The 12,981-nt window shown below is 39.9% G+C and overlaps 1 protein-coding gene across 2 annotated transcripts in view; it reads right to left on the bottom strand.

Annotated features, from left to right (window-relative positions):
• Positions 1–12,981, bottom strand: part of LOC114658051 (CCAAT/enhancer-binding protein gamma-like) — a 99,960-nt gene that overhangs the window by 50,116 nt on the left and 36,863 nt on the right. The gene's annotated exons all lie outside the window — the stretch shown is intronic.

Raw genomic sequence — 12,981 nt, 5'->3', positions numbered from 1 at the left:
AATTATCTCTTAGCAGCATACATTCTGATGATTTCCTGGTGCTGGAGGGATTACACCTATACAACAGATCAGCAATGTTAATCCTGGCTAAGTGGGTGATGACATCCCTAGTCCATCAAAATGGTCAAAGTTGTCCTCTGCACTGGAGCATATCCTTGGGGCAGCTTATGCAGCAGAGCCTCCAGTATCATCAAACACCCCTATTACAGATATGGTTCACGAGGAAGTGAGCAAATGCAGGCATGTGAAACCTGTTCCAGTCTCTGAAAATCCACTGAACTAGTAGATAATGCATGAGGGTGAGTATACCCTTTTGTCACTGCAATTATAGCACTATTTTTGTATACCTGGGAATATTGTCCCTGCTGAGAGGGTCTTCTCTTCAGCTGGTGATATTTTACAACACAAAGAAGTTGCCTCATGCCAGAACATGTAGACCAGCCTAACTAACAAGTGAGCACTGCATTTCCTAACAATGGGTTTCTTGTTTGCAGAACTTTTATGTTTTTTAACGTTTCCGAACATACAGTATGTTAATGCATGCACTGTTATTTTTTTTTGTTAAACAGTAAATGGCAATTCTGTTAACCTTTTCAGTGTTTAACATCACATCATATTAATGTTGTTTATGCATCGTTAGATAATCTCTAAAAAATGCCAGTTTTTGAAGTGCTTCAGTGTACAGTAAATGAATCAAGATAAAATCAATACTGAATCTTATCAGCACACTGAATTATAATCAAATCGAATTGCAGCATCAGAGCTAATACCCAGCCCTATTTCCGACTAATGACAAAAAAAAAATTTATTCATTATTGCAAAATCATTACCTCTGTAAACCAAAATCTACAGGGGCAATTGTATTCAATGTCAATGTGTAAGGATTGGTACAGAGCAGTTCTGAGTCTAGATATAAAAAGTCCTAAGTAGACCTAGTTTGCCTTACAAGGAGTATTTCAGGAGGGTATTATACTCATGAAGAGATAGAAGACTGTATTTGGTATTTTACATAAACTTTAGGCTTTCTCAAAAAATATCTTTATAGCTAGTTATCTGGGCAGTGTCTATTTGCACATGAAACCATAAATAACACAAATAACAATCCAGTGAAAATAGAGAAGGTTAACATTAACAATGGTAAACACATACATAGGGAAGGTAAACACAAAGAGTGGTAGTAACATAAAAGTACACAAAAACATAAAAGACTATAGCCTCTCTTGGCCCTACCAAAACCCGAGCTACAGGAGCACATGCTAAACTTAAAAGAAGTGGTGAGGCAGCCTTCTGCTGTTATGCACCTAAAATTTGGAACAGCTTGACAATAGGAATTTGCCAGGCTAATACGGTGGAACACTTTAAAAAACTGCTAAAAACTCATTATTTCAACATGGCTTTCTCATAGCTTCATTTTAGTTTAATCCTGACACACTATTATGCATTTAATTACCATTATCATTCCTGGTGGTTCTGTAATCCGTACTAACCCCTACTTTCTCTTCTGTTCTTTTTGCAGTTTTCTGTGGTGGCAATCTGACCACCATCTGATCAAAGCAGCGTGATGTCCCTACATTGATGGATTTAAGGCCAGAAGTCCACATGACCGTCATCATCAACACCGAATACAATGAGGACTGATTGAGGTCATTATATTAGGTAGAATGCCTAGAGGGGGCTGGGCGGTCTCGTGGCCTCGGAACCCCTGCCAAGCAAAAACCTGCAGGTTTTTTTTTTTCTCCAGCCATCTGGAGTTTTTTTTTTTTGTTTTTTCCGTCCTCCCAGGCCATTGGACCTTACTTTTATTCTATGTTGATTAGTGTTCCCTAATTCTATTTTCTTATTTATTTTGTCTTTTTTCTCTTTCTTCATCATGTAAAGCACTTTGAGCTACATCGTTTGTATGAAAATGTGCTATATAAATAAATGTTGCTGTTGTTACTCTACTCTAGTGAGGCAGCTGATCCACTTGGCCACTAGGTTAAAACTCAACCACTCTCTGAACTGGCGGAACAGTTGCTCAGTGGTAATGCTGCTGCCTTGGAGTAAGGAGACCAGGATTCACATTTGCATGTTGTCCCAGCGTCTGCGTGGGTTTCCCCACCCAATCAAAGGACATGCAGGTTAGGTGGATTAGTAATACTAAGTTGGCCCTACTGTGTGATTGTTGTGTGTTTGTGGGTTTGTGTTCTCCCTGCAATGGACTGGCTCCCTGTCCAGGGTTTGTTCCTGCCTTCCTCCCTATGCTTGCTGGGATAAGCTCCAGCACACCCCATGACCCTGTTCTGGACTATACTGATTAGAAAATAACCGACTGACCAACTCTTTAAACCCTTTCCTTCTTTCATAATCACTCTGGCCATTTCCTCCTCCCTGCCAGGTATGTCCTTACCACTACTACTCACTTGACTTCAAACTCAATACCATTTTCATCAGTGGTACTTATAACTCTGGTCCCAGGAATAATTCTCATTTCCTCTGATGTACTTCTGTGGCAGTCCTGGCCTCATAAATTTCTTTCGGCTTTTCTTTTAGAGATTCCCCTAGTGGTGTAGTTCATCACTGCCAGTCAACTGGCCCACCACGTATGTGTGTGTATCTTTCAACAATTCAGTGTTAGTCAACACACAAAATGGAAGCACCATAAGGAGGAGGTGAACATTAAAAGGTGTGTGCGTTCGTGAGGGAGGAAGAGACTGATTTGATCTTAATCAAGTGGTTACTGTAATATAAAGTAAACACTTTGGCAAATGTATAATAAAACAAGTGTGCTTTAATTCAAGAATAAATCTGAACAGCACAAAATTCAAGTGACAACAAGATACCAAGAAGACATGATTCACCAGTGTTTGTGTGTCTGCTTCTATCCCTTCATCAATATCTTTTACAGGTAGCATAACTTTACATCAGCTGTTACCGACTGAAATCAAAGGCTTCTTGTTTTTGGGTGCATACACCGTTAGCACAACACTGGCAGATCTAAACAATAGTATGGCGAATTGTTCGCATACTGAAGTCCCATTTCACTTATGGTGCCAAGAAGAGTTGAGTTGTGTTGTGGTGCAGCAGTCTATTAGCCAGTGAATTCAATATGAAGAAGCTGTCTGTTGTTACAGTTCTGCCTTTGTCCAGAAACAGCTCCATACGCTTTATGATGACAGACTCGGAAAATATTTGAACTGAGTTGTAACTCAAAACACAGTTCTACAACAAAACGTTGTCAGATGTCCAAGATTACAGCAAATCTGTCATTTTTCACACGTTCTGCACGGGTGTCTTTGTTGTCAAAGCGCAAATGACGTATAGTAGTCTGATAGCAGTCACGGGACATTGTATCTTTGATTGCCGATACAACAAATAGTTATGAGCAGGCATCAATCACAGCACCAACTGTGGTCATCGCTGCTCTGGTGCAAAGAATGGAGATACTGTAAATGCAATCAACTCAGAGGGAGAGGGAAGTTCTTACCTCTACACCATTCAAGAATATATATCAACTTCCTGTCAATTGATATTTGACCTTCAGTTTTTAACTTATTGACAGCAACACGTATATCAAATGATTTTTTTTTCTTTGGTTATATTCTTGAATAAAACAGTACTTGTTTATTTAATATTTGGACTAAAGTATTCAAACATTATACACTTCACGTCATTATTAGCATAACATGGAAAAAGTTTCTGCTTTAGGTTCAGCATTTTTTGCCTCACTTTTCTTTTCATCCTACACTTAAACAGATCATTGTAGACATGGAACATACATGAAAAGTATGTATTCCAAATAACGATATATTATTTACCCTGTACAACTCCAGGCACCTCACTCCCAGATAAAGAGATCTGAGAATTTTGGGACAGACTCAGCTCCAGCGGTGGGGGGGATGGGATAGCAGGCTACTTGCTGCTTGTGCTGATCGAAACATCTGTAAAACAAAAGACGCTGATGGAGAAGTGCAAAGGAATTTAACATGTCCCAGGATTACAAGATTTTTCGTAGGCTTCAGGGATTCTAGTGTTAAAAACATACTACCACATGTGTTGTCATGTCACTCGACCGTATCCAGTCTGTAACAGGGAAGTAACATGGAGGAGAACTCAAAGACCAAGGAACTCTTACCAAAGAAAAATGCTGTGTCCGTTGTTTGGACACATTTTGGTTTCAGTGTAGACAACACTGAACAAAAAGAAGTTAACTGTAAACACTACAGAAAAAAAGGTTTCAGAGACCAAAGATAATACCATCAACCTGTTTCAACACTTGGAATACAATCATGTTATCAAATATGAATTGTGCATAGCTCAAAAAAAGACAGAATGATAAGCACCCAGCAAAAGTTCCTCTACAGGGCAGCTGTTGATTACACAAGCATTTACAAATGTTACACAATATTTATGCTCTCTTTTTGGCAGTTTCATTCCTTATTTCTGTTAACAGAGGACTTATTTCATGGCAGAGATGCACAAGGGCCGCCCCGGTCCCCCTTCCTTTTTCTGCACGACCGCTGTCCACGCACCTACCACGTGGTTGGCTCCCTGCCTATATACATTAACGACATACCGCGCTCATGTGCCTCCTCACTCGCTTCCTTACTTTCCTCAGCTGTTCATCGTGCTCACTGCTCCCTACTTCTTTACTCCACCGCTTCAAGGGTGGAAGGACTGCTCATTCTTCTTTCAGGCTACCTCTAAACTTCACCCATACGGATTCCCCCATATGTAACATATCCAAGCAGAGCACCATGGCGCAAGTGTTGCAAGATTATAAGCTCATTGTATGGGATGAATGCACTATGGCACACAGACCAGGGGCCTCATGTATAAACGGTGCGTACGCACAAAAATGTTGCATACTCCCATTTCCACGCTCAAATCGCGATGTATAAAACCTAAACTTGGCATAAAGCCACGCACATTTTCACGGTAGCTCAAACCCTGGAGTACGCAAGTTCTCTGCTCGGTTTTGCAAACTGGCGGCACCCAGTGTCAAAGCAGTGCTTTTGCTCCAGTGTGGTTTCCTTTTCTTTTTAGATTCATATCCCTGACGCGGCTTTATCATATACACTGAAATTAACCGCATATTGCACATTAGTTTAAGGCATCTGGTTGTAATTAACATGTAACAGTATAATGGTCCACGGAATGGCCAAACTATTCCAAATACCATTGCTGCTTTAGTGTTTTTACTCTCACCGCACCTTCTACTACTTCAGCTGTTCCCATTAGGGGTTGCCACAGCGGATCATCTTTTTCCATATTACTCTCACTGCACCACTCGGAGCAGCTGATCGAAGGAGAATTATCGGTATACAGCATCAAGCACACGCTGCCTCAGCCATGCTGCCTATTTGAACTGCTCTCATCTGACAAATGCTTCAGAGTCTTTCTTGTACGGACCTCGCGGTTCAGAAACAGTTTCATCCCAAAAACAATAAACGCACTCAATCAATCCATCAAGTGCTCCTTATAGAACTGTTTGTATTTACAAGTACAATTACCTCACTGTAAAACTCGCAAATAAGTTATAATATTGCACAACCTGCGGCACTTTATAAAGCAAATATTTACATACAGTATGATATCATATTTACATATGATGACGATATCAGTTTTAAGATGAAATGCAGCAAAATATGTTTATTATATTATACAGATAAAATGTTAACGTCATTTAAATAATCTATATTGTTAATAATTAAACATGTGAGGACACGGCGTCGCATAGCTAGCGACGAACTGCCGCCCCGATTATTCCTGCTTCGTGCTGTATTCTTGCTGGGGCTGGCGTAACACTGGAAAGACAGATGGACAGAATAATTAAACATGTACTATGAAGATATTTCAATGTTCCTTAAAAGTTCTGAAGAATCTGCGTTCTAAGCTTACAGATGGCTTAACATCTATTACAGAGCTGATTGTGTGGCGATTGGTTACTTGGACAAAGAAAAGGAAGGACAGGAATTGGGGGTTAGTACGTTTGAAAGAGACAGTACTGCTGCAATAAATTGTTTCATCGCAGGTCGCGCACAGCGCAGCAAGCATCTTGCGGGAGGCAGGAACAATCTATGGACGAGGCACCTGCTCGTCACTATCACTGCGCCACCGTGTCAACTATATCAACTATGAATTTCCCATTGGGATTAATAAAGTATCTATCTATCTATCTATCTATACAATCTCAGTATTTTAATTATTCAGAGAGCTGTAATATCACGAATGTAATGGATTCTGTGTCCTGTCAGAGGAAGAGAAGCACATAGTGATTCACACACATAGAGCACATAGAAGAACACATACAAAACAAAGCATTTAACGTGGTACTTTAGTTACGATGGTATTTGAGAAACTAAACGATGTAAAGATGAAGTTTATGATGTTCTTCTTTAATGACAAAATAAAACTACGTGATTGAAGTGGAAATTTCAAGATTAAAAGTTGGCATTTCAAGCTTTTTTCTTACTATGTCCCTATTTTTTTTTCTTTTCTCTGTACCCTAATAAGTTTTCATATGACACTCACAAACGGTGGGCCACGACTCACTTTTTACAGCGACTTTGATATCTGACTGCTTCTTTTTTAATTCGGGCACTGTGCGACTTTGTGAACTTGAACTTGAGAGTTTCTCTGACACTGTCACTTGATCAACTTTCTTTTGTTGATTAAATCACTGTTTAAACCAACAAATAGTAAGTTTTTCCTTGCCTCCACTTGGTATTCGCTGAAATTCTTTTCCCCAGTGCTTTTTGCCATTGTTTTTTCACAGAAGGCTGAGCTATTTATTTTGATTTGCATATTCAAAGAGGTGTAATTCTGGGAGGAGTTGGGGCGGGACATCAGGCACGTGCACATGCGTTATTTTTCATGCTGACCGGGATTTATGTAGCGGAAGAACGTGGAAGTTGGCGTTCGCAAAGATTTATGCATCTGGATTTTTTTGTGCGTATGCACATTTCTGCTTTTGTCCGTACGCCATGTTATAGTGTGAATTCTACACACGGCATAATACATGAGGCCCCAGGTGTTGAGGCTTTAGACAGGACCCTACAAGACATGAGAAACATGACAAAAATGATGGGAGGCTTGACAGTCTTGCTGGCTGGAGACTTCCGGCAGACCTTACCAGTTGTCCTAAGAGGAACACGCGCCGATGAAGTTAAAGCATGTCTGAAGTCTTCATACCTATGGCCTAAGACTAACGTTATTACCTTAAGAATAAACTTGAGGGTTTACTTGAACTGCAACAAAAAAGCCAGAGAATTCGCTGCTCTCCTCATCAAAATAGGTGATGGCAATTTAATTGAACAGAACTGTAAAATCAATGTTCCTAACAATCTCTGTCTCCTGCTGAATACCTTACAAACCCTTATTGAAAATGTTTACCCCAACCTACAAAATCTGTATGAAAAGGACATCTCATGGTTAAGGGAGAGAGCTATTCTAACACACAAAAAATGACATGACTTCACATATAAACACCATTTTACTTCACCAACTAACTTCCGAAACAAAAACATACAAGTCTGTCGATTCTGTTGTAGAACTAGAGGACGCGGTACATTATCCGGTACAGTTTATTCACACTCTTAATCCTCCGGGCATACTTCTGCATACTCTACTTTTGAAGGTCGGCGCACCAATTATGTTACTACGAAACTTACAATCACTAAAACTTTGTAACGGCACCAGGCTTCAGATCAAATCTTTGCACAAGAACCTCATTGAGGCAACTGTCTTTGCTGGAACTGACTCAGAGGAGACTGTAGTTATTCCTTGCATCCCTCTCATACCCTCTGACCTCCCATTCCAATTCAAACTCCTCCAATTTCTTGTAAGGGTCTGCTTCGCTATGACAATAAATAAGTCACAGGGCCAGACTCTAAATTAGGTCGGCATTAACTTGACACAAGATTGCTTCTCACATGGCCAACTGTACGCTGCATGCTCAAGAGTAAGCTCAGCAGACATCTTGGTCATTTTATAGCCTGAAGGCAGAACTACAACGTTGTTTACAAAGAGATCCTTATATCCTAAAAATGTGCATTTCTCATACACAACATTTACAATCATAAATTAAACTCTTTACAATCATCAAATTCACTCTCAATACTAGTGCTGGGCGGTATGACCAAAATTCTATATCACGGTATTTTTCAAAATTATACCGGTTTCACGGTGTTCGACTGCATTTTTTTCCCATGCATGAATGGATGTTAACCACATTTTCCACAGCAATTACTGCAGTAGACTGGCTAAGAATAACCTATTCCACTGTCATGAGCATTGTACATTGTACAAAAAACATTTTAATGTGCACGCAAGTATTAATACAGGTTTGCATGGCCTGATTAAGTGATGGTTTTCAAGGTGGTGGCACTAATGAAGAGAAGGAATCACATTGCATGACAGTTGCAGTCAAAATATAGAACCGTTTTATTGAATAACTTTTGCAAACAATTTAAACTAAAATTTTGACAACATATTTTCAACCATCCAAAGAGGAATTCAGACTTAGTAGGATATCCAGAGGTGCTTGTCAGAAGTTGTATTGCACTGAACATGTCTTAGAAAAGGAATAAATAGTAATATTTTTTGTAAACCAACTACACTTTCTGTTAATGTTAACAATCTCTGTCCACTGACACGTTAAAGTGACTTTTTAAACAACTTTACCATCATTAAACTGCATAATATAATGCACAAATAAAAACAATAAAATATATAATTGTGCAACTTCCAGTAATACTATTACTTTAAGACTTCAAGCCCAGGTACATTACACAGTATTCACCAAATAAAAATAAAATAAAACAAGTGCAACTTGGTGCTGACATCTTTACCAACTGAACCATCATTACGGCAAATTGCATTAATATGGACCTTTCTTCAAGCTAAGCTATACACATAAATAATAAAACTGAAACTTGCATTTATAATGCTATTTGTGGTATAGCCCTACGGGAGAGTATTAGGGCCACGGTGAAGAAAAAAAAACTATATGTCAAGAATAAAGTCAACATGTTGACTTTAGTCTCGACATTTGCACTTTAATCTCGATGTTTATGTCGAGATTAAAGTCGACATTTCCACTTTATTCTCATTAAAGTAGAATGTTGTAAACTAAACTTCATCCTAAAATCTATGTTTAATTTACTAGATTTTCTCAAACCTCGTCATAAGTTAATGTAGCACATTAAATGCTTTGTGTTAAGTGTTCCCAAACTAGTTGTTAATCGCTACGTGCTTCTTAACTGTTTTAGAGCGGATGTTGACTTTTGTCGACAGGAGGGGTTGAGGGCGCATGTCGACAAAAGTTGACATCCAGGAGTAGAGGGTGACAATCAGCCGTTAATAGCGACAAAACTCACTGTTACGTCATAGGCATTCCTCTCTGCTCGGAGGAATGTTAGACTCATTGATTTGGCATCTAATCTTTGCGTGTGCATGAGTTACGAAATGTAAACAAAGGCAAGATGACATTGACATCTCACGAGGCAGCGAGTGCAGAAAAGAAAATACTCAGCAGACGATGTTTTGCGCATTATCGCTGAGTCGGACTCTGATTTTTCAGAATCTGATTTTGACGACAGTGATCAGGAGATCGAGCAAGAGAGTGAGGAACTGGCATCAGCTGATTGGACACCAGCCAATGCCGTCCCAGCTGATCGGCTGCCAGCTTAGCGCATTCGTGCAGCTGACACACCTACGGCAAGGTTTGTGTGGAAGGAATACCCAGGCATTGATCTATGGGAGCCAAACTGGCTACCGGACTTCACAAGACAGCATGGCTTGCTGTTGGACACGACAGATTACCAGCCGCTGGACTACTTCAGGCTGCTCTCTCCTGATGCTGCTTTTCAGCTACTGTCAGACGAGACAAACAGGTATGCAGAGCAATTTTTTGAATCGTGGGATGCGCTTACACCGCATTCTCGTTTTTCAAAGTGGAAACCCACAACAAAAGACGACATGAAGGGCTTTGTGGCATTACAAATAGAGATGGGACTAGACTAGTGATATATACTCCAAATGTGCTTTGTCCCCTGGTGGCTTTGGACAGGTTATGCCGCGTGATAGGTACGTGCTGCTGCAAAGTTTTATTCACTTCTGTGATAACCAGAAGCAAATCCCAAGGGGTGAGCCAGGCTATAACCCCATGTATAAAGTTCAGCCCCTGCTTGACATTGTGGAACCAACATACTGTATAAACAATTTTATCAGCCTGGCTGTGATTTGTCTGTGCATGAATCTATGATAAAATAAAGGGACGCCTTTTTTTCTGACAATATATGCCATACAAGCCCACAAAGTATGGCATAAAGGATTTTGTACTGGCAGAAGCAAACACTGGTTTCTGCCTGAAAGTAATTACATATACAGTAATCCCTCCTCCATCGCGGGGGTTGCGTTCCAGAGCCACCCGCGAAATAAGAAAATCTGCGAAGTAGAAACCATATGTTTATATGGTTATTTTTAAATTGTCATGCTTGGGTCACAGATTTGCGCAGAAACACAGGAGGTTGTAGAGAGACAGGAACGTTATTCAAACACTTTAAACAAACATTTGTCTCTTTTTCAAAAGTTTAAACTGTGCTCCATGACAAGACAGAGATGACAGCTCTGTCTCACAATTAAAAGAATGCAAACATATCTTCCTCTTCAAAGGAGTGCGCGTCAGGAGCACAGACTGTCAGAAACAGAGAGTAGAGAAAAGCCAAGCAAAATGACACCTTTTATTGGCTAACTAAAAAGATTACAATATGCAAGCTTTCGAGGCAACTCAGGCCCCTTCTTCAGGCAAGAGAGGAAAGCAAACAAATCAATAGGGCTGTTTGGCTTTTAAGTATGCGAAGCACCGCCGGTACAAAGCTGTTGAAGGCGGCAGCTCACACCCCCTCCGTCAGGAGCAGGGAGAGAGAGAGACAGAGAAAAACAAAGTCAAAAATCAATACGTGCCCTTTGAGCTTTTAAGTATGCGAAGCACCGTGCAGTAGGGGTGCACGATTCAGAAAATCTAACGATTCGATTCGATTTCGATTCTTGGGCTCACAATTCAATTCAAATCCGATTCTCGATTCAAAACGTTATGATTGTTTTTTATTTTCCATCAGTCTGATACAAAATACAGCCCTGAGATGATAATTGAAGTCACATTACAAAAATATAAACTGTTGCAAATATAGACTGCAAACTTTCAACTTAAATTAAACAACTTATATTGACACTTTAAATAAAAGTAGATTAAATAAAACCAAATAAGAGCTGCTATAGTTGGTTGTAAAGTGCCATTATCAGAATAAATAAAAATGCTGCTACATTGGGCTGTAAAGTGCTGTAACAAGTGTAACATCCAAAATATTAATTAATTGTGAACATTTTCTTTTTACCTAAACCGTTTCCATTTCAGCAGACAACAGTTTTTGAACTGTGACAACTACAGTCAAACTGACAACAGATCAGAATATATTAGATTAGATTCAGGTGTATGCACATTAGTGAGTTTAAAGTCCACCATCTGCTGGAATGTACATGTTCTTTTGTAGAAACAGAAGCTGGTCTACATGTTCTGGAGTGAGCATGCTCCGCTGTGCAGTTACTATGTCCCCAGCAGTTGAGAATACCCTCTCTGCTGCAACACTAATACCAGGAATGCATAGGTAGCATTTAGCCAATTTTGCAAGGAGGGGAAAGACAGTCTCCTGAGACCTCCACCAAGTTAGGGGGTCTTCTGAGAGTGACAATGAGGGAGTTTCCAAATACTTCTTCATCTCTTCCTCAGCTCTGGTGCCAGCGGATTTAGAAACATCTCTGACATTAGTGAAAGTCTTGCCTAGTAAATTCAGCAGGGAAGTATTTCTTTTTTTGGGAACAGGGGGGCCTTCATCATCCAGCACTTCATTTGGGATGTCTAGCTCCTCATTCTGCATTAATACACCATAAAAGAAAACAAAAACGCAATCAACCAATCTTTGTCTTTCAATTAGAAATTCAGTGTTATTATTAATTATTGCATATACCATACATATATATATATATATATATATACAGTAATCCCTCGCTATATCGCGCTTCACTCCATCGCGGATTTTATATGTAAGCATATTTAAATATATATCGCGGATTTTTCGCTGCTTCGCGGGTTTCTGCGGACCAATGGGTCTTTTAATTTCTGGTACATGCTTCCTCAGTTGGTTTGCCCAGTTGATTTCATACAAGGGACGCTATTGGCAGATGGATGAGAAGCTAGATTGCTTACTTTTCTCTCTGTCTTGCGCTGACTTTCTCTGATCCTGATGTAGGGGGATTGAGCAGGGGGGCTGTTCGCACACCTAGACAATACGGACGCTCGTCTAAAACTGCTGAAAGATTATCTTCACGTTGCTATCTTTTGTGCAGCTGCTTCCTGAAACGACATGCTGCACGGTGCTTCGCATACTTTAAAGCTCGAAGGGCACGTATTGATTTGTGCTTGAAAAACAAACTCTGTCTCTCTCTATCTCTCTCTTTTTGTCTGCTCCTGACGGAGGGGGTGTGAGCTGCCGCCTTCAACAGCTTTGTGCCGTGGTGCATCGCATACTTAAGCCAAACAGCCCTATTGATTTGTTTGCTTTTCTCTCTATCTCTGTGACAGTCACTGCTCCTGACACGCACTCCTTTGAAGAGGAAGATACGTTTGCATTCTTTTAATTGTGAGACGGAACTGTCATCTCTGTCTTGTCATGGAGCACAGTTTAAACTTTTGAAAAAGAGACAAATGTTTGTTTGCAGTGTTTGAATAACGTTCCTGTCTCTCTACAACCTCCTGTGTTTCTGCGCAAATCTGTGACCCAAGCATGACAATATAAGAATAACCATATAAACATATGGTTTCTACTTCGCGGATTTTCTTATTTCGCGGGTGGCTCTGGAACACAACCCCCGCGATGGAGGAGGGATTACTGTATATATATATATATATATATATATATATATATATATATAAAACAAACT

The sequence above is a fragment of the Erpetoichthys calabaricus genome, chromosome 9, assembly GCF_900747795.2.
Source record: "Erpetoichthys calabaricus chromosome 9, fErpCal1.3, whole genome shotgun sequence".
NCBI classification, from domain to species: domain Eukaryota; kingdom Metazoa; phylum Chordata; class Cladistia; order Polypteriformes; family Polypteridae; genus Erpetoichthys; species Erpetoichthys calabaricus.
The sequence above is the reverse complement of the archived record's forward strand: the minus strand, read 5'-3'. Positions and strand labels throughout refer to the sequence as shown.